Raw genomic sequence first — 8,319 nt, forward strand, 5'->3', positions numbered from 1 at the left:
CCACTCCTCCACATGAGCAGCGTACTCTAATCTGGTGAAACCACTCCTTCACATGAAGCCAGCTGGGTGACCTTGGGCTAGTCACAGCTCTATTCGAGCTCTCAGCCCCACCTACCTCACAGGGTGTCTGTTGTGGGGAGGGGAAAGGAAGGTGATTGTAAGCTGGTTTGGTTCTTTAAGTGGTAAAGTCTGCACATAAAAACCGACTCCTCTTATTCCTTCCTTGCTGAGACCCAAGGCGGATCACATGATATAAAAAAGTGCAATCAGACACAATTCTGACAGCCTGGTGGGCGCAACTGCTGCAGAGGTGTTTGGGTTGAATTTAGCTCCTGAGGCCGCCAAATGTATATGTACAGAAATCTCAGATCTCTATTCAGCCCAGGAGGATGCATAGTCTTGAGCTTCATTTTTAGTTGTAATTCAGCAGTTTCTCTTTCTAGTCTCCCTTTGAAATCCCTTCCTAAGAGAACTGCTGTGTGGTTTGGAGGAAGAATAAATAGTTATGATGGGACCAGAAGGTGGCAGCACAAACAAGGGTTGAAACGCCAGCATCTCAATACTGGGCTTCTTAGTCCACTTTCACAGGTGGATGGCAGGATGGATGAGCTCGGTCCATGGTGTCCTGCAGTTGTCTAGCTGGCCAACTTGGAACAAAATCCTCATGTTAACCCTAAGCTTGCTGCTCAATGCAGGATCCGCCTAGAGCATCCCTGACAAGTATTCGTCCAGCCGCTGGTTAAAGACTGCCAGTGAGGGGGAGATCACCACCTCCCTAGGCAGCCCGTTCCACTGTTGAACAACTTTTACTGTAAATCCCCCCCCCCCCACAATTTTACTGTAAATCCCCCCTCCCACAATATACAACTGGTACCTTTCTGCCCGTAATTCATACTCATTATTGCGAATCCTATCCTCTGCTGCCAACAGGAACAGCTCCCTGCCCTCCTCTAAGTGACAGCCTTTCAAATACTTAAAGAGAGCAATCATGTCTCCCCTCAACCTCCTCTTCTCCAGGATGAACGTTCCCCAAGCCCTCATTGTTCCTCCTCCATCTGATTCTCACAACAGCCTTGTGAAGTAGGTTAGGCTGAGATGAAAAACTGCCTGGCTTTAGGTTGCTCAGTGAACTTGTTTACAGTGTGGAGGACCTGAACCAGCATCTCCCTGGTCATGCAAACACATGAAGATCAGCATTTCTGACTCTGGCTGGCAGCAGCTCTCCAGAGTCCCAGGTAGAGATCTTGTGTATAATGTGCTATATGTTCCCTTTTCTCTGGAGACGCCAGGGATTGAACCTGGGACCTTCAGCTTGAAAAGCAGATGCTCTACCAAGGCTCCACCCTTAGTCCAACCTCTGTTTTTTGAAATGAGTGGGATTTGGGAGGCAAAACTACAGTCAGGATATTCACTGGAGCAGCTCTGGAGATGATCGAGTGATGTATTAAGAGGCACAAGACCAAAACAAATCAGAGATGGAAAAAGTCTTGGAGTTCATCCGCTTTGCAAAGGATTGACACGTCCATTCCGGTTGCCAGCAGTCAGAGTTTCCTTCCCGTCCTCAGCTTTCAGCATTTGGGAGACAAATCACAGACACGACAGCAGAGGACCTGACAGTTTCTTTTTCACCTGGATGGGGCCTTCCACAATGGGTTCCCATCTTTCTGGCCACCTTTTCAAACTACCTTTTGAATGAGGAGTGCCTCTGTGTTGGAATGCCCTAAACCCTAAACCGAGCCTGCAAGGGCAGGATCCTAAACTGATCCTTGGTTGGCCAAATGAGGGTTTGGATCATGTAGATTTGGCCACTGAAGTCTGATTGGCTGTGCAGATTAAAATAAAGTTTTTTTTGTGGCAGCTGCCACCAGTGTTGGTTTTATTCTGTCTCTCCTCTTTCCCAGTGTATTTTTTATTATTTCTCATTATGTCTCCTCTGTGTGTGTGGCTCCGCCTCCTTTGGCATCCATTTTGTGGTTGGCTCCACCTGTGGCAGGTGTTTTGTAGGTGTGGCCACCACGCTGCGTGAGAATTCCAAAAGTGCCCACAGGAGCAAAAAGTTTGGGGGGGCCTGGTTTGCAGTACAACAGCCAAACAATTTAAGCGTCCAAACCCCTGATTTAATTTAAAATCCCCCTTGTAGATTTTTAACAACTGCTTTCATTGCCTAAATTATATTTCTTTACACTGTAATGAGAATTTGCTGTGTTCATTTCATGTGGGATCTCTGTTGCATGTTTTAAAGGTACAGCGTGATGGTTCCAAATAGGGTTGCCAACCTCCAGGTGGTGGCTGGAGATCTCCCGCTATTACAGCTAGGGTTGCCAGGTTCCTCTTCACCACCGGTGGGAGGTTTTTTGGGCAGAGCCTGAGGAGGGTGGGGTTTGGGGAGGGGAGGGACTTCAATGCCATCGAGTCCAATTGCCAAAGCGGCCATTTTCTGCAGGTGGACTGATCTCTATCGTCTGGAGATCAGTTGTAATAGCAGGAGACCTCCAGCTAGTATCTGGAGGTTGGCAACCCTAATTACGACTGATCTCCAGCTGATTGAGATCAGTTTACCTGGAGAAAATGGCCGCTTTGGCAATTGGACTCTATGGCATTGAAGTCCCCTCCCCAAACCCCGCCCCAAAATCTCCAGGTATTTCCCAACCCTGAGCTGGCAACCCTCGTTCTAAATTTGAATTCAAGGTGGAGGGGGCCTGTTGTATCCTGACACCTTTTTATGTATTCATCTACGTGTCGGTTCGGAGTTCCTGCTGCCTCTTGGGTCCTGTACTGTGCAGTTCTATGGATTTGGGAAGAGGCTGTCCGGAGGTATCCGTATCCCTAGGTGACATTTCCTCATTGTGCTTTCCCCGCCTCCGGTTTTGCTCCGTAGATGCGCCGTAGCGCTTCCCTTGTGGATAAATAACTTGCCAGACTCCGGTCTGGGCTTGTTCGTTGCACCTGTCACAAAATCACAAGCAACCACACAGCAGGAGAAACAGAAGACATGGAAGCGATAAGGAACACCTTTTCTTCTGTGGAAAGGACATTCTTCAGAGAAACACCCTCCCTGGGGCAGGTAAGAAACCTGTGCTTGGTAAGGTTGCCAGGTCCCCTGGCCATCGGTGGGGGATGGGGGGGTAAGGTTGCCAGGTCCAAGTTGGGTAGGGTTGCCAGGTCCCTCTTCGCCAACAGGTGGGAGGTTCTTGGGGCAGAGCCTGGGGAGGGCAGAGTTTGGGGAGGGGAGGGACTTCAATGCCATAGAGTCCAATTGTGTGTGTGGGGGGGGAATGGGATCATGCACATGGAATAGGGTTGCCATGATCCCATCACACACACACACGCGCGCGCGCACACACACACACACACACATATGCACAACTTGTGTTCACTTAGCCAGCTCTGAGGAGCAGAAAAGAGCTCTCACTGCTCCATTATACCACCACCTCCAAGGGAATGGATCTCAGTTTCCTGGAGATCCAGTGTGGTGTAATGGTTAAGAGCGATGGTTTGGAGCGGTGGAGTCTGATCTGGAGAACCGGGTTTGATTCCCCACTCCTCCACATGAGTGGCGGACACTAATCTGGTGAACTGGATTTATTTCCCCACTCCTACATATGAAGCCAGCTGGGGGACCTTGGGCTAGACACAGCTCTCAGCCCCACCTACCTCACAGGGTGTCTGTTGTGAGGAGGGGAAAGGAAGGTGATTGTAAGCCGGTTTGATTCTTCCTTAAGTAGTAGAGAAAGTTGGCATATAAAAACCAACTCTTCTTCTTCTCCTCCTTCTCTTCTTCCTCCTCCTCCTCCTCCTCCTCCTCCTTCTCCTCCTCCCTGGCCACAACAATCCCATGCTTATGTACTCCTCCTGTTAAGTCTCTTTCTCACTCACACACACACAAAGTAAGGCTGCCTGCCACCAAAATTTGTTTTTATAATAGTTAGACTCATAGAATCAAAGAGTGGGATGGAGCCATACGGGGCCATCTAGTCCAACCTCCTGCTCAATGCAGGATCAGCCTAAAGCAACTTTATTGATTGGTTTGAAACATTTCTCGGCTGCCTTTCCAGGGAACCTGCCTAAGGTGTCTTACAAATAGGATTGCCAGCCCCGAGTTGGGAAATTCCTGGAGATTTGGGGGGCGGGGTTTGGGGAGGGGAGGGACTTCAGTGGGGTACAATGCCACAGAGCCCAGCTTCCAAAGCGGCCCTTTTCTCCAGGGGAGCAGATCTCGGTTGCCTGGAGATCGGTTGTAATCCCAGGAGATCTCCAGCCACCACCTCGTGCTTCAATTACAATATAAATGGAGACTTTTGTTGCTTTTTTGGAGGCTCCATCCTCAAATCTCCGTGAGTTTCCCAACCTGGATGTGGCAACCCTATCCCCCCACTTCATCCCTCGCAGGTGGCCAGGAGGGACCTGACAACCCTAATGGGCCAACAAAGAAGCTCTCATGGTGGGCCAGGTTCATGTTCAGCCCAGGGGCTTCTAGTCGCTGACCTCTTTTCAGAGCATTCCTTCAGAAGAAGAGTTGGTTTTCATACCCCACTTTTCTCTAACTTTTATGGAGAATCAAACCGGCTTACAATCTCCTCCCCTTCCTCTCCCCACAACAGTCACCTTGTGAGGTAGGTGGGGCTGAGAGAGTTCAGAGGGAACTGTGACTGGCCCAAGGTCGCCCAGCAGGCTTCACGTGGAAGAGTGGGGAAACCAACCCGGTTCTCCAGATTAGAGTCCACCGCTCTTAACCACTACACCACCCTGGCTCTCTATTGTCTTGGGCTGAAAAGAAGAGCAGTTTTATTTCATAATAAGATGAGTGAGTTGCAGGGACTCCCTCTTGTTATTGTTGTCCCCAAACCAGCCCAGAACACGTCCTGCTTGATCTTCCTCATCGTCAGAGGTTTATTTTTAGCAGCTCTGGAAATGTGGGGAATCTGGAAGGGCAGGTGAGAGTCTCAGTCTCCGCTCTGTGGAAATGCATGTGCCGTCACTGGCCGCAGCGAGGTGACTTCCGTTTGTGAGCCTCAAAGGTTTTTTCCTTGCACATCATCTTGGCAAGTCTAGTGGGCCAGTGACAGATGCCACTGCTAAGGTTGCCGCGGCTAGTTCTGGGTGGGGAAATTCCTATTGACAGAGCCAGGGAAGGGTGTTTAGGGCGGAGAAGGAGCTCAGCAGGCATGTGACTCCATAGAGTCCGCCTAGGGTTGCCAACCTCCAGGTAATACAAGAAAAACTCAACACCGCTGTTAATATAAGATAGTCGTAAGAACCAAACAGGGTAGGCTCGAGGTATCAATCTAACAACAATATTATTCAAAGTTAAGCAATACAATTACATACAAATGCAACAAATACTATACAAATGTGCTACTCAATAACAAAGTTCAATAAAAATATTTATTGAACTTTGTTATTGAGTAGCACATTTGTATAGTATTTGTTGCATTTGTATGTAATTGTATTGCTTAACTTTGAATAATGTTGTTAGATTGATACCTCGAGCCTACCCTGTTTGGTTCCTACGACAACCTCCAGGTAGTAGCAGGAGATCTCCTGCTATTACCACTGATCTCTGGCCGATAGAGATCCGTTCACCTGGGGAAAATGGCTGCTTTGGCAATTGGGCTCCATGGCATCCTTTCCCCAAACCCCACCCTTCTCAGGCTCTGCCCCAAAAACCTCCCACCGGTTGTGAAGAGGGACCTGGCAACCCTAAGTCCGCCCTTCAGAGCTGCCATTATCTCCCCCCCCCCCAGCTTCATCCCTGATGAGTTTGCAGGATGCAACCAGGTACACATGTCATTAGGGTTGCCAGGTCCATCTTCACCATGGGTGGGAGGTTTAGGAGCGGAGCCTGAGAAGGGCGGGGTTTGGGAGGGGAGGAACTTCAATGCCATAGAGTCCAATTGCCAAAGCGGCCATTTTCTCCAGGGGAACTGATCTCTATTGGCTGGAGATCAGTTGGAATAGCAGGAGATCTCCAGCTAGTACTTGGAGGTTGGGAACTCTATGGATAGGCAAGTGGCAAGGACTCAGTGCTTTTCCTTCTGTGCCCTTCAAATTCTTTTCCACCCCCTTCAATTGCTCACAGTTCCTCTTCCTGGGTCCCGAGTTCAGCCCTACAAATAACCATGAGTGTTTCCAGTCATTGACTGGCAAAGAAACAAAGGCCTTCCAGGAATTCATAGTTGATGGTTGGTTGTTTCCTACTCACAAGGTGACCAGTTGCAGAGGAAAACAGGGCTGAGTATCTTTTATTAATGAATCTAAGAATGTCAGGTTTTTGCACTCCTAAAACAGCATGGACTCCTAAGAACATAAGAAAGGCCCTGCTGGATCAGACCAAGGCCCATCAAGTCCAGCAATCTGTTCAAACAGTGGCCAACCAGGTGCCTCTAGGAAGCCCACAACCAAGACGACTGCAGTAGCGCCATCCTGCCTCCTCTATTATTCCTTTGCATCAGTTCACCTTGCTTGCAGGATCAGGGCCTTCAGATTTGCTCTCTCCTATTTGGGATGCAAGGACAGCTTTAAGATTAAAAAAATGTTGCCAACAGGCCCAGAGAAAAACATGCTGCCCTTTAACAGAGTCTTAGCACATGGGTAAATAACATTGCTTGCTATTTGCTGAAGATCAAATTGATATTTAAAGTGACAACGAGAGGGACCAGTTTAAAAGTTGGCAACCCTACAAGGTGGTATGTGGCAAAATAAAATCCACAGCACTTTTTTTTTTTGGTGCTTTAAGATTTTATATGGATTTTATAGCAGAGATTATAAAGGGAGAAAATGCAAACAGCAGGGTCAAAGGACTATGAAATGCAGGAAATACAGGGTGAGATGTAAATAGGTGAAAGGCGAATATAATCAAGAAAAGTACAGACAATTGCCTTGACTGGCAATAGCTGAATCTCCCTGGTTTTGCTGCTAAGTTAGTTAATACCTGTAATAGTACAGAAAGTCCAGGTTTTTGTTAAGTCCTTGAGAGATGGTGTCAAAATACTTGATGGATTCTAATTTTAGTTAGACGCTGGAATCTACCTTTGAAGTTTGTCTTGGAGAATGATGACTGTTTTGTTTTGTTTTTTGCAAGGTTATTATGTACCGAGCAGCCCAGAATTTGGATCTTTTTAACGGTACACCCCCCCCCCCACCTCCACACACAGCGTTAAAGCTCAACATAGCCTTCCACAATCCACTCCTTTGCTACAAAGTAGAAAATTAACACAAGATTTTAAGGATGGGTTGTTTGTACAGGCAACTTGCAAATGGTTTTAATTATCGCCTGCAAATCTCTGCTGACGCCACCAACCCTTTAGCTGATTCTCAGGACTTTTGTTCACAAGTGAGACTTCTATTTTTGTACAAGGTTGTTGTGCTGGGAGTTCTTGGGTACCCCATTGGTCTGGTGGGCTCCCTGTGCCTTTAGCAGCTAGGCATGGGGCAGAAATTCAACAGGTGTAGCCTTCCCTGGCCTGTAGTGGGGGGGGGGAACTTCCCTTGCTTAGGAAGGTAATAATCCTTCTGACACCCCATTCTTAATCAAAACCAAACCCCATTGATTTAAGTGGGGCTTACATGCAAGTAAGTATATTTGAGACTGCAGCCGTAGATAGGGTTGTCAGCTCTGGGATGGAAAATACCTGGAGATTTTGGAGTGGAACCTGATGAGGGAGGGGTTTGCGAAGGGACTTCATTGGGGTATAAATCCATAGGGTTAGGGTTGCCAACCTCCAGGTAATCCTACGCTATACAAAGGTTAAGGACTATTACTAGGGCTGCTAGCCTCCAGATACTAGCTGGAGATCTCCTGCTATTACAACTGATCTCTAGCCCAAGAGTCTGATTCAGTATAAGGCAGCTTCCTGAGATTTCCTGCTAGTGCCTGGAGGTTGGCAACCCTAACTCACAATTTAGCTGTATCTGAAGAAGTGAGTGGCGGCTCACGAAAGCTCACACCCGGGCAGACTTTTTGTTAGTCTTTTTGTTAGTCTTTAACTGGACTCTGGCTCTTTTCTTGTTTAAAATTATTTTATAAGAAAAGGGTACAGAAAAGAAAAAAGGGAAGGGAGAAAAATAAAATAAAAAATGCATCATCCTCCAAGCTTCTACATAGTTTAAGTTTACAAGGCATTAAAAAGAAGTGTTCCCAAATATTGTATTATTCGAAACGTTACTTTATCCCAAGATTCTCTAAAGTGGGAAGAAATATAATTCGTCCATTAAGCTTCTACATCAGCCAAACTTATAAAAATCGAATACCATATCTTCTATCAAATGCCTTAAACGTATGTACATCTTGTTTGTGTTAAGTGCCGTCAAGTCGCTTCC

Source organism: Euleptes europaea, chromosome 4, assembly GCF_029931775.1.
Source record: "Euleptes europaea isolate rEulEur1 chromosome 4, rEulEur1.hap1, whole genome shotgun sequence".
NCBI lineage: Eukaryota > Metazoa > Chordata > Lepidosauria > Squamata > Sphaerodactylidae > Euleptes > Euleptes europaea.